The sequence below is a fragment of the Lepus europaeus genome, chromosome 18, assembly GCF_033115175.1.
Source record: "Lepus europaeus isolate LE1 chromosome 18, mLepTim1.pri, whole genome shotgun sequence".
NCBI lineage: Eukaryota > Metazoa > Chordata > Mammalia > Lagomorpha > Leporidae > Lepus > Lepus europaeus.
The window spans coordinates 72,299,951-72,315,260 of NC_084844.1; the positions used below are offsets into that span (position 1 = coordinate 72,299,951).

At 63.8% G+C, this 15,310-nt stretch overlaps 1 pseudogene; it reads left to right on the forward strand.

Moving 5' to 3' along the window:
- The window catches only part of LOC133747004 (nucleus accumbens-associated protein 1-like), a 32,680-nt pseudogene that overhangs the window by 11,278 nt on the left and 6,092 nt on the right, over positions 1 to 15,310 (forward strand).

The window sequence follows — 15,310 nt, forward strand, 5'->3', positions numbered from 1 at the left end:
GGGGGGCTGGGGGGCCGGCTGTGGGAAGCTGTGCTCCGTTCTCACCATATCCCCATGCCTGGGGCCTGTGTATAGGGTGGAAGGAAAGGGTTCGGATCCTGTCCCGGCCACATGCTGGCCCTCTGGGTGGCCTCAGCACACCTGACCTCCGTGGACCTCCGGCAGCTATGAGATACTGGGCTCAGGGCCAGCACTGTGATGCGGTGGGGAAGCCACTGCCTGTGATGCCTGCATCCCATCTGAGCACTGGCTTAAGTCCAGCTGCTCCACTTCCAGCCCAGCTCCTCACTCATGGCGTGGGAAACCAGCAGAAGATGGCCAAAGTGCTTAGGACCCTCCTGCCCACGTGGGAGACCCGGATGGATCCCCTGCTCCTGGCTCCGGTCTGGCCCAGCCTGGGCCATTGTGGCCATCTGGGGAGTGAACCAGCAGGTGAGAGACCTCTGTTTCTCCTGCCGTCTCGTGCTGTAATTCTGCCTTTCAAATAAATAAATGAATCTCGGGGAAAAAAATAAGCAGCAGCTGGACCCCCAGGCCGCTTGGCAGGACCAAGCAGTGGGGGTCTCCCTGCAGGCTCAGGACAAATGTCACAGCCTACTTCTGTCCAGGGAGATGCAAGCTGCACAAACCAGGGACCACAGCCAGGGGGACCACAGTCAGGGGCCACAGCCAGGGGGGCTACAGCCAGGGGCCACAGCTGGAGGCCATAACCAGGGGGACCACAGCCAAGGGCCACAGCTGAGGGCCATAACCAGGGGGACCACAGCCAGGGGCCACATCCAGAGGCCACAGCTAGGGGGAACCATAGCTAGGGGGACCACAGTCAGGGGCCACACAGCCAGGAGGACCTTATCAAGGGGCCACAGCCAGGGATGACCATAGCCAGGGGCCACATCTGGGGCCACAGCCAAGGGGACCACAGCTAGGGGGGCCACAGCCAAGGGGACCACACCAAGGGGGCCACAGCCAGGGGGATCACAGCCGGGGGAACCACAGCCATTGATGACCACAGCCAGGGGGGCCACAGCCAGGGGGACTACAGCCAGGGACCACAGCCAGGGGCCATAACCAGGGGGACTACAGCCAGGGGCCATAAACAGGGAGACTACAGCCAAGGGCCACAGCTGAGGGCCATAACCAGGGGGACCACAGCCAGGGGCCACATCCAGAGGCCACAGCTAGAGGGAACCATAGCTAGGGGGACCACAGTCAGGGGCCACACAGCCAGGAGGACCTTATCGAGGGGCCACAGCCAAGGATGACCATAGCCAGGGGCCACATCTGGGGCCACAGCCAAGGGGACCACAGCTAGGGGGGCCACAGCCAAGGGGACCACACCAAGGGGGCCACAGCCAGGGGGATCACAGCCGGGGGAACCACAGCCATTGATGACCACAGCCAGGGGGGCCACAGCCAGGGGGACTACAGCCAGGGACCACAGCCAGGGGCCATAACCAGGGGGACTACAGCCAGGGGCCATAAACAGGGAGACTACAGCCAAGGGCCACAGCTGAGGGCCATAACCAGGGGGACCACAGCCAGGGGCCACATCCAGAGGCCACAGCTAGAGGGAACCATAGCTAGGGGGACCACAGTCAGGGGCCACACAGCCAGGAGGACCTTATCGAGGGGCCACAGCCAGGGATGACCATAGCCAGGGGCCACATCTGGGGCCACAGCCAAGGGGACCACAGCTAGGGGGGCCACAGCCAAGGGGACCACACCAAGGGGGCCACAGCCAGGGGGATCACAGCCGGGGGAACCACAGCCATTGATGACCACAGCCAGGGGGGCCACAGCCAGGGGGACCACAGCCAGGGACACCACACAGGCAGGGCACTGCCAGGCCCTTTCCTGTCCCCTTGGCCCTCACCAGAGTGCCCACCCTGGGCTGCAGCTGGCTCAGGGCAGCCGCCTCCTGCTTGCTCACCTCTGTGACCACAGCCCAGCGAGGTGCCTGTCAGAGGGACAGATGCGAGGGGCGTCTGGAAGAAGCCCCAAAGTCCCTGGGTGGAGGACACTCCAGAAATTGGGGCAGGGGCCAGGGTTGATGGGGCAGGGGCAGGACTTGTAAAGGCTGAGGTGCAGTGCCTTCCATGCCCCACAGGGCCCCTTGTGGGTTCTGGGCTCCAGGTGACAGTGGACACAGCTGTGCCCCTTCTCCCCAGAGCCCGTCCCCAGGCAGCTGGGTCCTGCCCCAGAGCTCAGCGCGGCAGAGCAGGGAGTGCGCAGCCGGGGGTCCAGGCGGCACTCCAGGCTACAGGCAGAGGTCCCTGGTGGGAGACCTGGGTGCAGGTCCCAGGGAAAGCACTAGAATCCCACCACATTTGTCTCTTGACTGCCCTGTGTTTTCAGCGTCTGTGTTGGAAATTGTGCGGGAGCCCAGTCTCAGCGAGGGGCCCGGCCTGCGTTCCCAAGCCGGCAGTACCCCGGGGCCTTCTGCTGACCTGCAGAGTAATTGGCATTTTCAGAGCTGGCTTTCTTGGTAAATAATGACATTTTTCCATCTCACGGAGGACACTGGCTGTCGGAAGACGCGGGCGAGGCCAGCCCTGCCGGGGCCCAGGAGAGGTGACCAGAAAGACCCTGGTGGGCTCCCAAATTGGTTTGTTTGCCAGATAATCGGAGGCGAGAAGACACCATAATAGGACACGGGCGGCTCTGAGGTGCGCACGGGGGATGGCAACGGGGGCTGTCACCGCTTACCAGCAGGAAAAGCAGATGATCTGCCTCCTGGCACCTGGGCCAAAGCAGCGAGAATTACCGCGTGGACTTTTCCTGATGGCAGAGGCAGGCTGAGCTGGGTGGCGTAGTCAGGAAGACTTTCCCTGCGTACCCCTGGATGTGCGCTCCAAGCAGGTGCAGCTTCAGCGGGAGCCAGGCGGGGGTCATGTTGGAGGCTTGAAGTGCAGGGCCCTGAGGGTGCCTGCTCGGGGGGAATGGACCCCTGGACGTAGAGCAGGTGCCTCCATGCTGGACACTGTCTGCCACAGAGGGGCAGGAGGGCTTCAGGCAGCACCTGGCAGGGCAGGATACGTCAGCACACCCTGGACGGCAGGAAGGAGCTGGACGGGCCCCTCCCCGCCTCAGCCAGCTGCAAGTGTGGCCTGTTCGGAACCCACCATGGCCTGCACAGGGTGGGGGGCAGCAGGAGGTGGGCGGAGCCCAGTAGACCGTGGAGGCTCTCGCTGGCCACTGGGCGGCTTGGGTTGGGGTCAGACATCGAAGTGGGAGGCTGGCAGAATAGTCCAGACAGGAGCTGGTGGTGCTCAGAACCCCCACACACACACCCTTATACCCGCTTCTTGCCAGCCCTGCCACACTGGGGCCGCTGTCCCCTTCAGAACTGAGCTCCAGGGAGCTGTAATGTCCGGCAGATGAGTCCGGTGTCTGGGGCACCCTGGGCCGTGCCGTTGTCCTCCCAGACTCTCCCCGCCACATCCCCCCGCGCTGGGGGGTGCACCTGGGTCCCAGTGTGCGTCACCCTTGTGGTTGAATGCAAGGGACACTGAAGCCTTGGGGACAGGCCAGCGCCCAGGGACCAAGGCTGCCCGGGGGAGCTGTCCCTGCGTGCATACCAGGAGGGCCTGGGGCAGCACACGCTGGCTGCCCCCCCGGGGGAGAGCCCCTCACAGGGCCTCCTGCAGCCGACAGAGCCCCAGCGCTGCCCCCTGGTCAACAGAGGTGCTGTAGCCTGCGGCCCTTGGGGCGTCCCCAGCTCCCAGCAGAACCAGTGACCTCCCCCCACCCCCTGGCCCAGGAAGACGAGCCGAGCACAGATCTCTCCAGGAGTTTGCTGTCCATGGCTCCCAAGGACTCCTCCATCCTCTCCTGGATCCGAGCTTGATTCCTGCCCATTCTGCTCTTTCCCGGGGGACCCGTGATTTGCCAACTCCTCCGTCCTTGTCCTTACACTACGACCCGAGAGGTGCGGCCGCCATTCCAGGCGGCGGCTGGCAGAGCGGGTCTGTTTGCCAGTGTGCTCGGCAGCGGTTCTCGCCGGCAGTAACAGGAGTTGGCTGAGAAGCTGGCTGGGGTGGGAGGGGGCGGTCCTGGTGAGAGCTTGACCAGGGTCCCTGCAGGAACCCAGCCGAGATCCCCAGAGAGGGCGGTGGAGGCCGAGGGCGGCGCCATCTCCACTCACCCTGAGTGACCGTAGGATGCTTCCTTGTGCCGGCAACTGAGCCCCTGTGCCCCCACTGCTGTGACCGTGGTGTCCCCCGCGTTGCGTGCTCGTTCTGACATGGCTGGCAGGTGTCCAGTGTGGGGACAGTTCCAGGCTGCTGTCCCCACTGCTGGCCTGTCCTGGGCTTGGCAGGGCAGCGTTTTGCAGGAAGGTGCAGCCTTGGCGCGGGTGCTAATTGGAGCTGGGTTCACAGGAGCGGCAGCACTGGGAGCGGGGAGAACCCAGCACTAATTACACTAGCACCACACCAGCGTCCCCCGAGGCAGGGAACGAGCAGGCCCAGCTGTGCCGAGGTGGCTGGCATCTTGCTGCTCACTTTGGTCACGTCTCCACGCGTGCCAGGCACTAACTCTGGGCGTCCCCGCGAGCCCTTGCTGAGGAGAACACCTGTCCACCAGGCTGTGGGGATGCCTGCTCCCCGACTTCCTGATTCTGGCCATGTGGGGCACCACTGGGCACCCGGACGGGGACAGGGCAGCAAACAAGATGTGGTTGGGGTCTCAGGGTGCTGGGGGCGTGTCGAGGAGGAGGCTGGGTCAGGGCTGAGATTCTGAATCCAGCCCCAGGCCAGGCCGCGGAGGCTGAGGGTGCAGCAGAGCTGGGCAGATGGGTGCTGCTAGGGGCAGAACCCTTGGTGGTTCTGTGGGCGGCAGGAAGAATCCTCCTGCCGGTGATGACCTGCGCTGTCCCCAAATGCAGTCCTGAAGAACAGGGTCCCTGGTGAGTTTTCAAGCCCTCAAGGGAACAGTTTGACCATAGAATATTCCATTTCTAGCCGGCGCCGCAGCTCACTAGGCTAATCCTCCGCCTTGCGGCGCCGGCAGACCGGGTTCTAGTCCCGGTCGGGGCACCGATCCTGTCCCGGTTGCCCCTCTTCCAGGCCAGCTCTCTGCTGTGGCCAGGGAGTGCAGTGGAGGATGGCCCAAGTGCTTGGGCCCTGCACCCCATGGGAGACCAGGAGAAGCACCTGGCTCCTGCCATCGGATCAGCGCGGTGCGCCGGCCGCAGCGCGCTACCGCGGCGGCCATTGGAGGGTGAACCAACGGCAAAAGGAAGACCTTTCTCTCTGTCTCTCTCTCTCACTGTCCACTCTGCCTGTAAAAAAAAAAAAAAAAAAAAAAAAAAAAAAAAAAAGAATATTCCATTTCTTCTCTCTGCCTGCACCCTCCTCCCGCAGCGCCCCTGCTTGCTGAATCCCATTGGCCCAACCAGGTTGTGGCCGCCTTCTTGCCTGGTGCCCAGCTGTCCGGGCCAGCCCTGCCCGGTGGGGGCCGTGCTGGGCACCCCTGGTGACGTGGTCGTTGTTCGACTGCTCCTTCACCCTAATGGGGGTCTCCCGAGGGCGGCGACCTGGGTGTCTTGGGCCCCCGTGGCCCAGTAGGTGCTCATGGGGTGTCCAGAACACTCGTACCATGCCCTTGGGATTTGGAGCAAGGCCGGGCATCGTGCAGGGGAGAGAGCCGAGGCTGCCCTGGTTCTGCGTGGTGGGTGCCCCTGACAAAGTGGTCCCCAGCAGTGGGAGGCACTGGCAGGCACCTGAGTGAGTGGAGGGGGTGTGAGCACCACGGAACCCAGAGCACAGGGCGAAGGAAGCCCCTGTGGTAACCCCTGCTCTGGAAGAGCCAGCAGCCCCACCCCTGCCAGAAGCACTGTCCGCAGACTCGCCTGGTCACTGCCGGGTGAATGAATGAATGAGTGAATGAATGAATGAGGGTGGGAGCACTGCATGCTGTGCACTGTCGGCTCGGCAGCCTTGGGGAGGATGGCTCCAGGGTCGGGGTCTCAGGCAGGGGCTGTCTGGGGAGCGGAGACCCAGCGCCGAGCTGGGAGGAGAATCGGGGGCCAGGCTGGGCCTCCACGCGGTCCCTGGTCAGCCGAGGAGCCGGGGGCTGGCTCTGCAGGTGGCTGGCAGGTGGAGGGGGCTCTCCAGCCAGCCTGGGAGACGGGCACCCTCCCTGGGGGGCAAGGCCCCCTCCCTGGCCTCCCTTCAGGTCTTCACGGCTGGTGCGATCCCAGTGACACTCATAGCTCGCTGTGCTCTGCCCTTCGGGGGACCTGTCTGTCCTGGTCTTGCACACGCATGACCTGGGCCAGGGCCTTGAGTCAGACCCGCCATTGGGAAGTCACAGATGCATTCAGTAGATTTCGGTCCCACTGGGCACCACGTGGCCCTTGAGACCCTCGGCAACTTCTTGCACCCTGCCTGCCCTCTGGGCGTGTGGGGCAGGAGGAAGCATCTGCGGGAGAGGTGCTCTTGTGGTTTCCCAGCCTCCCCGACACCCCTCCAGGGGACCAGGGGCCTTGGGGTGGGGCCAGCTGTAGAGCAGACCCCAGCGTGAGTGGGGAGTGTGTACTGGAAAGTGTCTATCCTGCCTCCTTCTGCCTATCTGGGAGCCCTCCAAGGGGTACAGGTGTGCACCTGGGTGCCCCCAACCAGGGCCCAGACCGACGGACACCCATAGTCAAGCCCTCCTCTGAGGTTCCAAATGCCACCGTGCCGGCCACTGGAGGAGGTGCCCCTTGCATGGGGCAGCCATGGCTGAAGGCAATAGGCCACCGCCACAGACCGCCGCAGCTGGGTTCAGCAGGGGCTGCAAACAGCCAGTTGCTCCATCTTGTTTCAAGAGTTTGTTTTTCCAGACTCTCTCCAAGTCTGTTTTAATCCACCAAAAGAGGAGCTAAGTTTGATAAATAAAAGAAGATTAAAAATGGTAGAGAAAAGTGTTTTCCCCAGCTCCCGAGAGAGCACTGCCAAAATGGAGTGTCGAAACCAAAATAGAAGCCATCAAATGTCTGATGTCTGTGTTTCTGAGCGAAACGGCAGGCGCGGCTTCAGCCGAGCCAGCCCCCGGCTGGAGGGGCTCCCGCGGGTTCACCTGGTCAGGACCTGGGGCTTGGAGCTGCTGGGTCCTCCGTGGTGCAGCCCAGGCGCAGCCGTCCCCACCTCTCGGCCAGAGTATCTGTGATATCACTGGGCCTGGACCCCGGAGCGCTGGCCCTGGAGCCGAGGTGACACACACTTGCGGGCTCAGCTCTGCCAGCACCAGGCGCCCGTGAGACACCAAGCATGGAGATTGATAGCAGTGACAGAGAGAGCAGCTCACTCATGCCAGGGACCCTGCCCCCTCCCAGACGGCCCCTGGATCTTGAAGACAACCTAAGCCAGCAGAGGCCCAGGGCCAGCGACACCCACCGGGCCTGGGGAACCGCGTTCCCCATGCAGCTCAGATCTGGGGTGTTGGGCGTCCATACCCCTGGGTCCCTCTTGCTGCGTCTGATGCACGATCAAGTTTGAAACCCAGGAGAGCACACCCCACCCCGCGGCCATGGCTGACCAGGGGACGGGTGAAGAGGCCAGCTCCCCTCGCCCCGTGTCCCCCACTGTTGGTGACTGGGCCCGTCACAGCGAGCAGTCCTGCCCCACTGGCCATCACTCCTTGTCTCCATTCATGCCTGGAGATCTTCCCTCCTGTGTGTCTTCTGCTGTTGCCCAGGTGGGAGCGAGTGGCCCTGGAGCCCCCAGCCCCATGGCTGCAGCTCCTTGAGCCCCTGGTGGGAGCTGGGCTGGGGCCGAGGGCCTCCCAGGCCTGGGCAGCCCTGGCTCGTGACTCAACTGTGGCCCAGGAGATGGCCGGGACTTGGTATGGTGCCACCACTCTCCCGAGCGCCCCCAGCCGCCCTCTCCAGGCACTGCCACCCCCACCACCCACAGTGGGGCTGCATCTGCCTAGCCGTGTTCCTCAGGTCCGTGTGAGCCTGGGTTCTCAGCCAGGCCATGGAGTTTTGAAATTAAGCGTCTGTCTCAGGTAGCCACGGCCACAGAACCTCTACCCTTACAAACCAGGGACTTGGTGGTTCCCATGGCACCCGTGACGTGGCTCTGGGTTCTGTGGAGTGTGAGACTGTGGGCTGGGCTCAACGGGGAGGAGTAGGGTGGACTCGCCAGGGACCTCCCAGCCCTGCCCCTTCCCCCCGTGTCCCCTCACCCCAGCCCCCCGGTGCCGGGCAGCCAGTGGAGGCTTAGGAAGTGCTTGGCTCCTGGTGGGGCCGGGCCGATTGTTTTTGCTGAATTCATTATCTTTCTTGGAAGCAGTGTGCACAGTGCCACACACCCACGCACCGAAAGGAGCCGTTTGGCCACAGAGACAGAAACCGAGGTGACCTGGAGGAGTTTGCAAGTATAGCAGGTGAATCCTGCCAACGTGGAGTGAGGGTGTCGGGCGTGTCGTCAGCTGTCCCACAGGGAGCACACACCCCTCCTCTGGGGCTGGAATGGCAGTCGCAGTCACGTGGGCCACCCAGGACCGCCAGGGGCTTGTGGAGCCCGGGTCGGGCCTCACACAGCGAACAATTGTGCCTGCACTGATTGGATTCCAGTGTTTGGCATCACCTTCCTGGGGAGAGCATTTGGAGAAGCAGGGCACAGGGACTCAACACACGGGGCCCAACCTGGGGATGTGGCCGCCCCGATGGACTGGCGTCCCTGGGGGTCAGGGTCCTCCATCTGCCCCCACTGCCGTGTGGCCCCTGTGCTGGTGCTGCTGTGAAGCCCACAGCAGCCGTGGATCCATGGGGCCACGCCACGCCCTGGGAGTGCGGAGTGTGCCGTGTGTGCCGAGCGTGCTGAGCGTGGAGGCCCCGTCTCCTCCACCTCGAAGGTCCCGTGAGCCCCCTGCTCTGCAGGACGCAAGGTGCAGGGTGAGGGCTCCATGATGTCTTGGCAGGGGCGGGGGCGGAAGCTGCTGATTTTGCCAGAACCCAGGCCCACGCCGCTGCCCTTGCAGGAGCATCAGTCACAGCTCCAAGCTGACGACGTTTCTCCATGGGACCCAAACACGGCTGTGTGGTGACCTCTTTCCTGCTGGGCACATGTATTGGATACGTGTCTGTCCCTTGGCTTCCCCATTGCAGTGCCTTCTGTCACCCTGCGAGGCTGACAGGGCCGGTGGCCAGGTGGGGGCTGAGCAGGTGGCGTGCCTGGCCAGGACAAGGTGTGAGCATGGGGAGACAGGTGGACATGGGGGCAGCTGAGGCTTCTGGGGGAGGCAGGAAGAGATGACCTTGTGTGGTGCCTTTGCACTGTGGGGCGTGGGGTGGGGGGTGGCTCTCTGGATGGCTCTGGGCTCTTGTGTGTGCCAGTGGTGGTGGCGGTGGCGTGGGTCTGAGCCACGGGAGGTTCCGCTGTCCCAGGCAGGCAGTGGAGTCCGCTCCCCGGGAGCAAGCTCAGGAGGCTAAGGCGGACACAGGGAACAGAGGCTTCAACCTCAGAGCTGGAGGACACCATGCCTATGAGAATGACCCCGGCCCAGCCCGAAGGGGCATCTGGGACCAAAGCTCACGCCCCCACCCCGCCCCCAAACTTCAGCTCCTGAGCGCCCCCCCCAGCTCCTTTGCATGGGAAGCTATAGCTCAGAGGCTTTGGCCAGAGCCACATGCAGGTGGGGGGTGGAGCTGGATGCTGTGGGTCCTGGGCCAGGCCCCTCCCCTGGGTCTCAGGCTCCAGGAAAGTGCCAGAGCCTGCAGGGTCCCATCCCCTGTGTGCCCAGCCCCAGGGGAAGCCACTCCCTGCCTGGCTGCCCCTGCAGTGCCTCAGCCGGCCGGAGTGAGCCCGGCATCAGTGTGGCAGGACCACACTAGTGACCATGGAGTCCAGCTCCCCGGGATTGTGACACAGACCTGGAGGAGGCCAGGGCATGGGCAGCCCCAGCAGATGGACACCCAGTGAAGGGAGCCGAGCTGCAGGGGGCGCTCGGTCCAGCTCTGCCCTGGAGGCTACTTCCGGCCCTCAGCGCCACGATGGGACCCCTGTCTGGAGACAGCAGCCCCTGGCCCAAGACAGCAGGGCCCAGGCCATGGCCAGAGCACAGCCGCTCACCACTATGGAGGCACAGGCGGGGGCTGGGCCATCAGGAATTCCACCGCGGAACTCCTTGATATTTGGCTTAAAGTTCAGCTCTAAATACAGCACCTTGGGGCAAGCCGCATGTTGTCTTAGATGTGGGGGGACGGGGGACCCAGGAACAGGGAGATCCCAGCAGCTAGTGGCCCTTCCACTGCCAGGACCTTGGCCCTAGGAGCCAGGTCCCACCTCCCTGAGGCCCCCAGGCCCCTGTGCAAAGGTGGAGGCTGTTGTTGGTAGCATCTGGGTGGGTGTCTGTGTTGGGGGGGTGAGTCACTGTGCAAACTGGCACAGAGCTTCTTGTGGGAAGACCGCTGGCTCTCCCGGGTGCCTCTCCCAGCTGCAGCTGGCCTCCAGACCCCTCTACCCGGCCCCACGCCCTGCAGCCTGTTGGGAACCTGCATGGCCCCTGCCATGGGGTGTTGGGGTGCCCCTCCCCGGGGAGCAGGGTCCTTGCCTGCCTGCCCCAGGCTGGGCTCCTGGGTCTGCCCACTCTCCCTCCAACTGGCTCTGGGAGCAGAGTACGGCTTCTGGGGGCGTGGCCAAGGCTGGCCCTGGAGGAGGGCAGAGCGGGGCTTGCTTGGAGCCCTGGTTCAGGAACAGAATCCCCTGAGGTTGAGCCAGGGCTGCATGTGAGGGTCAGCCGTGGACACGCCTGGCCTGGCCTCGCTGGATCAACCACGGAACCCTTCTGGGACTTGGCAGAGTGGGGGTTCCCCCATAGATTACCTCAGAGGACGCGATTCATCGATCCTGTCAGAAGTCTATGCATCGCACTGACAGCTGCAAAAGCTTAAAAAAATATTTCCCATCTGAGGAGGGGCCCGGCCCAGCCCGCACAGTGGCCCCGCTGACCCTGGAGGCAGAGCTGACCGTGGGCAGCACGCCTCCTGTGAGCCCGTCCGGGAAGCAGCCAGCTGCGAGCACCCTTCCTTCCCCCATCCCCTCCTCCTCGTGCCCCAGCCCAGCCACACGCTGGGGGTATGAGCTGAATCTGTGCAGTGGCTGTGGGGACAAGTGGCCCCACCCACCAAACGGCCCCTGCCTGGTGGACAACACAGGGCCTCGGCCCAGGCCACACGGCCGCCCACGGGGCTCCTGCTGAGTCTGCAGACTCAGGAGCGGTCACTGCCCTGCCTCGTGGGGCCGGCTAACCTCCCTGTTCACTCCTGGTGCCGACCCTCTGGCTGCAGGCTCCTCCCACTTTAACCCCAGGGGGCTCCCCCTGCTCAGAACCACGAAGATTGAACCCCCAGAGGGCCCCAAGTAGGCAGCAGGGCCTGGCCGGCCCCACTCCAGAGCAGGGGTGGGTGGGATGGGGCAAGGGGGCAGAGGTCAGAGGGCAAAGCACAAGGCCCCTGGGCCGTGGGTGCTGAGACAAGGGCTCAGGTCAGCTGGTGACCGGGCCCGTGGGTATCTCAGGGAGAGGCGGCTGGCAGGCTCTGTGTTTGCCCTGGAGGGCCACCCTGTCTTGTCCCTGCCTGTCCCTCCCTCCGCTGCTTGGCATGGGTCACAGCCTGGCATGCAGGGCCAGCTCTGTCCAGCCAGGAGCAGCCAAGATCCCAGCGGGGGAACGTGGCCCCCGGCAGAGGGGAGCTTCTTGCTTTCGCGCCCTGCCCGGGGTCTCCCTCCCTAGCAAGTGCAGCTCAGGGCCCCACCTCCTCCTCATCCAACCCCGGCTCCTAGAGCCCCCAGCTGTACAGGAGGACCAAGCCCGGGCTGGGGCAGGGTCTCCAGGGAGGCACCGCCGGGTGCCAGGGCTCCGCCGGCGTGGGTGTGAGCTTGCCGGGCTCGCTCACTCCCCTGGAAGGAACAGTCATACCCAGTGTGGGCACTGAATCTTCCCGTCTGTTGCTTGCCCTGTGAGGGTTTTTCTGTGCGAAACGACTCTGGACGCGCATGGTGCGCAGGGAAACTTTGAACCTGCACCTTCCTGGGGTAAGACGCGTCCCCACCACATCACATTTTTAATCACAGGAGTTAATGGCTCTTCAGGGAGGCCTGAGGGACTCTGGAAAGGGCAGTATCAGGGATTTCCAAGAATGATACTGAAACTGTCATTTTAATGAGAATGCAAATGAGAGTTGTTAAGGTTCGGTGAAGGTCACCGCCACTTAATCATCAAATTATTATGGCCATTTATTGCCAGTAACAAATGAATATTAAAAGCTATTGTTTTAACAGATTAGACCTCCAAATTATTATTATTTCAGAATTTCCCAGGTGTCTGGAAGTCCATTTAAGAATCATTAGAGGCGGCATTCTCGCTGCACCTGTTGTGCTCCCCCGAGGGGGTCGGGTGTTCGAGGATGAGGGTTGCGTTCCGGGGCCAGCATCGGCTTTGTCTCTGCAGAGGACGTGGACACTCGTGGTCAGGCCCTCCACGCGTGCAGCTCTGGGAGGCATGGCTCCCACCAGCCCTCCGCCGGGTGGCCACTCTATGTCTTTGAGAGTCGCTGGACAGCACTCCAGGGTGGCTTGTGGGGGAGGCAGGGACAGAAGCAGGTGCAGGAGTCAGAGGGACGGGGGATGGGGCACTGAGTCCTTAGGCCCCTCTCAGGGCCACAGCCAGGGCACAGGAAGCAGGGAGGCAGGGAAGAAGGAATGAATGGATGAATGAATGAGTTTGGGAATGTATGCCCACAGGCCACTGTGGGCCATGCGCTCTTCTAGCTCTGCGGGGTCCGGCTTCCCTGGTGTCTGACCCGTGGGTGCCCCTCGCTGCTTCTGAGCTGACAGCAGCCTCTGTCCCCAGCTGAGCCTCCCTGGTGCACAGCAGAGACCCAGCCCTTCCTGCTGAGCTCAGGCTGGGGGTCCCAGGAGAGGCCACCACCCTCCAGCACCCAGTGCTTCTTCCCTCTGTCCTGCACCTTCCCAGACCTGGGGGCCTTACTTAGAATGGACAAGAGACAGGCAAAGCAGAGTTGCACACTTTGAGTTGCTGGTGGCAGGCGTGGTGCAGCCCCCAGCCCCAACCTGGGCCGGCCACAGACGTTGGGCAGGGAGAGGGGCTCTGCGGGGGCTGCCCCTGGTGGCAGTGGCTAGTCGGAGATCTTATCAGGGGCAGCCTGGTGTGAGGGACAGAGCCCCACTGCCTACTCCCCTGCCCTTGCTGCTCCCTGCACGGGGTGGGGGCGGGGCTGGGGGCTCCTAGCCTGGGCTCAGGGTCCTGGCTGAGTCTCCAGACTCTGCAGCCCACTCCTCACAGAGCATGCCAGGCCCTGGGGCTTCAGTCTGCCAAGGAGGCTGGATGGGGCCCTGGGAGAAAGAGCCCTGCCTGGGGCCCCTGGGCACCCCCTGTGGGTTTGCTTATCTCTACCTCGAGATCTCGCACGCCATGGGGCAAAGTAATTAAATGTAATAGATGCTGAGGCTTCCAAAATTACATTATTTAGAAGCTCAGCTCACACACACACGTGCGCACACACACGCACACACACACGCTAAGCTGCACATAATTAATAGATTTATTTAAATCAGCCTCTGCCATCTGTATCCATCAGGGATGTACGCTGCCCTGGCGGACCACGTAGAACACCTCTGTTTGTGAATAGGAAGCCGGGAGTCCCCATGGGGAGCTGAGCCCAGCAGGTGTCATGGGGCCATGGCCACCGAGGAGGCCTGAGGGTTCCTGCAGGCGAAGGGACCCTGAGTGCAAGCGGAGAGGCAGGGGCGGGGGCGCCCAGGCTGCTCTGCTGGCCGTGGGGACCTCTCCCTCCTCAGAGAGTAACTCCCTGTGTCTGCTGCTGCACGAGGCTCAGAGGGGCCACGTGGAGCTGCTGGCTCTCAGCTCTGCCGGCCCCCCGGGCCCTGCCTCGGGCTTAACCCCCTGGCTGGTGCGAGGGTAGGACCCAGACTGCCCCCAGGACTGAAGCTCCAGCTGCCCACTACCGCGAGCTGGAGGCTGGGTGAGAGGCAACCCGGTCATCCTCACCGGACCCTGTGGCCTGCCCTGGGGGGGCCAGGGTGACAGCTGTGCCGCAGAGCCCTGTCCTGGCACCAGGGGGGTGGCTTCATATGTGGGAGGTGAGCATGCCAGGGGCCTGTGTTGGGGGGGTCTGCACTGAAGCCGGAGTCGGCCTGTGGGGGCGGGGTGAGGGTGACAGGCCCAGGCACCTGGACCTCTCATTGTACACAGGGCTCTGCCCCATTAGGATGCAGAGTGGGGGTGGGGAGGCCCACGCCTTGGCCATGTCCACCTATGGCCTGGCTTGCTTCTGACCTCCAGGAGATCTGGACACACGGGTCCTTGGGGCAAATCTGACCACATCCCCAGGGCTCCTTGCACCAGCCCTGGCTCCTGGGCGCTCGTGGGGTCAGCAGGGGAACAGCTGCATGATCTGTTTGGGGAAGCTGGGCCTAGCACCGCCGCCCTGCCTGCGTGCCCCGGTGCGGTCTCCACCCCGTGCTTGTTATGGGGCCATGTGTGTCTCCCCAGGGGTGACCCATGCCAACAGGCTTGAGATGGCCTGGAACGGGGGTCACAGGCCCTGTTCACACCTGATTTGTCCCTGCCTCTGAGCCGCCCCGAGGAGCTGGGGCTTCCATGAGCACAGGTGGGTGTGGCCGGCCTGATGTGGCCTCCTGTGGTGGCCGCCAGCTCCCTCTCCAGGAGCCCAGGTCCCGGGCATGGGGGGCGGGGTCTGACCTAGGCCCCCTCCTCGTCCCCCCTCTGCTGGCTTTCTGCCTGAGTCAGCTCCTCAGGGAGATCTCCGCCGAGTGTCCGCCCCCCAGAAGGATGCACACCCATTCGCAGAGGCACCTGTCACTCCAGTGGCTTCTCAGGGGGCGCTGCCTTGGGGGACTCGGGGAGAGGGGAGTGGGTAGGCTCAGAGGCCCAGGCCCCCTTGCCAGGGCCTGAGCTCTCCGTGCTCACTCACTGCCCATGGTGGGCGCTGCCTGGCCTTGGGGGAGGCAGTTTCAGTTCCATCCAACCTCCGTCTCCCGCTCTGTCCTCAGAGAACAACCAGGGGCCAGTTATAGCTCGGGAGGGGGAGGGAGTCAGCCAGGGCACAGTGTGGCTGCCCTGTAAGTCCCCAGGGGCAGAGCCCGCAGAGGGTGCAGGGGGCAGCAGCAGGACCCGCCTGGGAGCCGTGCCGTGGGCTGGCCATGCTGTGACCCTGGACCCCAGCTTCTGGAACAGAGAGAAGTGTCTCTTGCTGAGATCACCTGGGGCAGCCCCCTGGGCAGTGGGGCTGGGTTCCCACAGATGCTGGGCCACCTGT